Source organism: Alligator mississippiensis, chromosome 4, assembly GCF_030867095.1.
Source record: "Alligator mississippiensis isolate rAllMis1 chromosome 4, rAllMis1, whole genome shotgun sequence".
In the NCBI taxonomy this organism is placed as follows: domain Eukaryota; kingdom Metazoa; phylum Chordata; order Crocodylia; family Alligatoridae; genus Alligator; species Alligator mississippiensis.
The window spans coordinates 83,500,906-83,506,905 of NC_081827.1; the positions used below are offsets into that span (position 1 = coordinate 83,500,906).

General features: G+C 36.4%; 1 protein-coding gene across 1 annotated transcript in view; it reads right to left on the reverse strand.

Annotated features, from left to right (window-relative positions):
- MGAT4C (MGAT4 family member C) overlaps window positions 1–3,004 on the reverse strand; it is a 753,010-nt gene extending 750,006 nt beyond the window's left edge. The window contains exon 1 of the mRNA XM_059726138.1: window positions 2,689–3,004. The gene's annotated coding sequence lies outside the window, so the exon portion shown is untranslated. The remainder of the gene's footprint in view (window positions 1–2,688) is intronic.
- Window positions 3,005–6,000: the final 2,996 nt, after the last annotated feature.

The following is a 6,000-nucleotide window of genomic DNA, read 5'->3' on the forward strand; positions in this document are numbered from 1 at the left end:
CAGTGGTTCATTTAAAATCATGTCATACTTTTTTATAGATAGCCAATTTGCCCAGAAGAAAAACATAGAAGAAAAATACATGGTATTGAACAAATTTATTGACAAAAATAGACTCAAGATTTGAAAAACGTGTGCATAAAACATAGCTACAGAGTAATAATTATTTTAGAATGGTATATTATAATATTAGTCTCAGCTCTTTTCTTAAACTATCTCCAAGAAAAAAAAAATGAACATATATATTTGTCAGTGGGCCAGATCCTCAGTCTATACTGCCAGAACAACTAGAGCCATAAAGCTAATCTTACTGGGCAGGTGCTGAACTCTAGTGTGGAAGAGATCCAGCTGGCATAGACTGCTGCAGCTGGCTCTCTACTACCCCCCACCCAATTAATCCAGTATACTGGTACAGTGGGAATCTTGACAAAACACATTATAATGATTCCAGTCAGCATGGCTGCCCCTATGGAATTATTCCCAGCAATCCCAAGGCTGGATTCTTCATCATTTAGAGCAATTAGTCCTCCATGATTTATAATAGTTAGAGGGAACACAAATGTGCATTAACGTTGTTGTTCCCTTGTACACTCACCAGCATTGGATAGAGATGTGGCATCTCCAAGAAGCTAGATTATGAAGTTTTGCCAAAAGTTTCTCATATATTTCCCTGTTCTGGCAAGTAACATTTAACTAGCCCCATGCTTTCAGAGGCTACCACAGTGCCCGTTGCTAGCTTATTATATATATGCAATTAGGATGGTTGCAAGTAATTGCCTTCCCTAGAGAAGAGTTAATTGTCATTTTGCACATCACCCATGTATCTTTATGCTAAATAGCTTATGAGGAAGACTAGAATCTAATAATAAAATAACCTCTCTCTCTCCAAGCTGCAGACCAAAAAAAAAAAGGGGACATTCCTACAGAATGTGTATAAGTGTTCACTTAACTTTAAGCACTTCCTGCGTTTATCAAAATTACTAAGGTCTATAGAGGCCAGTCTGGTAGTGGTCCAACACAGTTTACCTTGAAAAGTCTTTTTGCACATTTGAGAAGAACATAAAAGCATAGAATATTTTGTAGTTTTGGCACTGAAATCACACCAGCGAATAAGACAACTACCATCCAACATGATACCAGATGCTATACATAGAAATCAAGCAACACTATGCAATTAAACTCCATCTGAGCCATTAGGTAAACATAAATAAATTAAGCTTCATTTATTAAGAGAAGTTGAGAGAAGGAAAAAAGTAAAAAACAGAAAAGGCTCTAGGGATATTTTTTTTAATCAAACTAGTCTTTATTCTGGTTAAATGACTGATTACTAAATAATATAAAGTTTCACTGTTGCAGATACTAAATTAAAAAAAAGTGTTAACTGACCAGCTGAAAGTAGTGCTACTGGATCTTTTTTTCTTTTTACATTTAGAATACTTTTATCACCATTAGAAACAGAGGAGTAGCATCTCCCTCACCATTCACTTACAAGACACACACAGACTTAATTCAGTCCATGTATACCATATACACATTTGCAGGCAAAAGACAAGATGCTACAAGTGGCTCTATATCACCAGAAATATTTCAGGCAAAAGTCCAGACAGAAGTTTCTCCCATAGCTGTGCATTTCCCATTACCTTACCTTGTAGAGAAGGAAAAGTCTATCAGAAAGAATTAATATTACCATAAGTGGCAAGGACTTATTTATTTCGCATTTACTATAAAAGCAGGTTTCATAGCCAGCTGTACCTTAAACTTTGTCCCACTCTTGTTCCATCTTTCTGTCCTCTCCTTTAGTTTAGAATGCTAGCCTGCTAGGAACCATTGACAGCAGAAGATAATACAGTATATGGGGACATTTCTTCAGTGTCTGCATTTCCCAACCATGTTCAAGTAAGAATGGTAAAAAAAAAGTACATTTTATTGGGGGAATGTGTACCCTGGATTTGTTAATACACTGAAACCAATTAGCAGCATGCAACTAAATGCAGGTTTCTTCTTAGTTTTATGGATTTTGTTGTGAAAGACAGTTATGACATGTCATTTCTAAAGTAAGTTGTAGAAGTAGGCCATCTCACACAAACTGAAGCCATGAGCCTTCAGATACCTTAGATATTTGTTTAACTTTACAGCTTTCAATACCCTCAGGGAGTCCAGTGATATTATTCATTTATATTAAACATGCAAACAAACTTTTGCAAAATTGACTCTTGTGTTTATTCTGAATAAAAATGTACATTGGAAGGAGAAAAAAAAAAAGAACCCTAAACAAAAAACCCTCTCCAATTCTGTTGTTCATCTGTTTGGGCTAGCAACATGTAATCAACTGATATACATGTAACCATATAGACAACCTAAAATATCCCCTGTATTACAGAATATTTAATTAACCACAGTAAAATAGGCACTATCCCTTCTCTTCTGTTAAGTTACAAGCAAATATTAGTAAGAAACAATCAAATACCAGGGAAAGAAGATGAAAGAGGGGTGGCCACTAAACCAAACCAAACCATGTACTCTACGTGTTATTTAAGCTCTGAGTTATAACTAGAATTATTTAAGATTAACAAGTAATGCCTGTATTCCAGAATTAATTTCTTTTCGTTTACCCACTGTGAAGATAGCAATGGTTAGTAATGCAATAAAGATAATAAAGAAAATACATTCTTTAAATAACATTATACTTACAGTTTTTACTTTGCTAGCATAAACTCTTTTCCCTCTCTTTTTAAGTGTTACTATTTCTTGTCTGCCTCTGCAAGCCATAAAACAACAGATTACCTGAGTACAGGAAACTGCTTCAGTATTTTCACTCCTGCACACAGGTGCCCTAATGTTTTACTACCAGTGCAAACTGGCCCGAATGCTGGGGCTTTTCAATGAGGAGGAGGTGCAATTTTGCAGCATTGTTAGAATAATTTTAGATTTCATGTTTTCTCATTTCAGAGGGATTCAGGTAGACATTCTTAAAAGCCTAACTTAAGAGGGTAAACTAATTAGAGTATAATGTACAAATAAAAATATTGATTTGTTTGCACTACCAAAGCCCATGGGAAATCTGCCTCAGCTATAAAGCCCAGCTATTGTGATTCACTGTGTGTTGATTCTGGAGTTCTTGCAGTTCAGGGAGTACTAAATGCATGCATCTGTGATACTGCTCTGACTGGCAGCAGTTTGCACCTGGGGTGAAGTAAAAGTGAACCGAGCTGTTAAGATCTGTAGCACTTTATTTTTATATTTAACATTTCCTCTGTGTGGATCCTGAACAAAAAACTGATGATAAAATTTATATTAATGTTATTACTACATGGGAGATATTGGTTTGAGAGAATAGCTGGTGTGAGTACTCATTTCTAAGCAGCTAAATTTATCTGAAAGGAAATAGCTCAATTAGTAAGTATGGATCCATAACTGAACCTACAATCCATAAGCATCAAGAATGATTAGAGAAGACCACATAGTTTCAGGTCATTTTGAACAGTGGGGTCAAAGTCCCTGATCCTATGCTTGGATTGTGCAACAACCGCAAACAAACAAAAAACCCTTTAGTTTGAAATTTTACCTGAATGTGGAGACTGGATTACTTGGATCCAGACAATGTAGTAAGCAACCCCTTTGGAGGATTATGTCTACTGATAAATAAAAATTAAACATGGGAGTACATATGCAGAGGTTGAAAGAGGCAGTTGACAATGGAAAGACATCAAAAACAAAAATCTTGCCTTGAAGACTTGCCAGAAGGGCAAGAGAACAGTAAGCATGCAGACTGTGGATACTCTTTTTAAAGTATTTCAAGGGAATTTGTATATCAGAGATTTGGATGATTTTCAGATTGTGGGATTGTGTCTAGACCCTTTTCAAACAAAATGAAGATTTAAAATACAATTCTGCAAAATTTGATACTTGTTTCAGAGCTAATCTTCCTAACATCATTTATTTGTTATCACCTTCAAAGATAAGGTACAGAACAGCCATATGATGCTGCAATTTTGGTTGAAGGTGATCATCCAATGCAGACTCTCAATGTTAATTCAGTAGAGAGTGGCATTTATGTACTGTAATAGTAAAACTTAAACAAGCTTTTTAAACACCTTCTAAACATCACAGGGTATTAAATCCTAAAATCTAATTCCTGCACCATTCCCTTCCTCATGTGAGCAAAAAGTTGTAAATGAACGTGAGGCTTCCTAGTCTTCCACAAGTCAGGTGAATTTAATGTAAAGAATGACCATCTTATTAATTGTGCCTACTGCACCAGAATTGACCCTGGACTCCTGCAAAATTTTTTCCAAAAATATACTCATTACGTATGGAGTGATTGCAAGGAGGAAACATGAAAAATACTTCAAATTAGACACTTTTTATCATAGGGAAAATTGTCTTCTGAACCTAATAGATAATTATCCAAAATCCTCAGCAGCTTAGAAAAACCAATAGCAACTGAAAGAAGGCAGCAAAATATATCAGGGGAAGGGCAAAGAGAAGGAGGAGTTCCAAATGATGGTCAATGTAAGGGAATAAAAATACCCATTTCTCCTACAACATTTGGACAATAGCCAGAATAATGAGCATCGAATTTGTAGTTCACCAAGCAAGAGCTGGAAGAGGTAGCAAACCAAGTGCAGACATACATATTTCCTCTCTGCATTGTGCAGCCCGCAATGAAACACACTGAAGGAATTAGTCTGGCAAGCAGGGTGACTATTATTATTCTATTAGGTCTTTACACTGCAAACAATGATAATAATACATGTGCTTGACTCAGCATGAAATCAATCCCAATGAGTTCGCTATAAGCCTTCACATGCAAGTTATTCACATGCTTACACGTTTGTGAATTGAGGTCTAAATCATCCTGGCAGAAATCTGGAGCCTAAATGATGCACGGTCTTTGTGCAAGGCCTTTGCACATGGAAAAATCTATGAGGCATATCTACAGGGGTGTAGGTTGTAGCTGCGTTGGTCTAAGGTATATCTGATCTTTCTGAAGCAAAGAGTTTCAGCCTATATACTCTAGGTTTATGGTTCATATAGAAAACTCTACCCCCCATCCTCTCATTTTCTGTTAGGATTAGGTATGGTTTTGTAATGCCAAGTCAGTCCTTGTTCCTTCTACATTTTACATCAAACTTAGTTGCGGTTTAACAGGCAAAAATATTGTTCAACAAAAAATTATCCTGTTTGGGGGAAAAGACAATTTTGATAGAAATATGTATTATTCTGTTCTAGTTTAAACTTCTTGTTTATCCTTTTTGTTATCATGTTTGCTTTCAGATGTTAAAAAACAAACAAGCAAACAAAAGCATGTTTTACCAGAAGCAGCAGCTCATTACTTCTATCTGACTCTGCAGAGTCTGTATAGATTAGGTGCTTCAGCAGGGCTTTTTGGTGCTTTTAGCTAAAACAGATTCAATCAGCTATTAGACAAAAGCATCAAAAAAAGCCCCATTAAAGTACCTGATCTTTATAGATGTCAGAAGAACTGGGTCCAACTAAGATGCTTCATATTCTGGTCATTTGTGGGGCTCAGTGCCAGAACATGACAAGTTTCATCACCACGCCTATCCCACCACACACCTTTTCTTCTTTTTTTTTTTTTTTAACATCTGCAAGCAGTCAAGGGGCCCAGACCCACTGTCCATGGGCATGTCTGTACATTCATTAATGTGCAGTACATACTGCGCATTAAATTTAGTACTTGTATAATCAAGTACTAAGTAAGTGCACAGTAAGCTGCTGTACTGCACATTAGTGCAATTGCACGGTTTTTGTGAGATGCTTAATGCGCAGTAGACTAATACTACTGTTCAAGTGGCAGATCTCCAGCGTGTCACAGGATAAAAGGTATATGTATATATGTCCCAGGTGTTCAGCTGAAGTCCACACAACTGAAGTCCACTTGCGTTAACATAGGTAAATTGGTTAATTGTTTCTTAGTGGCTCAGTCTCCACTAATGGAGTACTTAGGTAGGTCTCCTCCAAAACACAATTGTCCCTTTC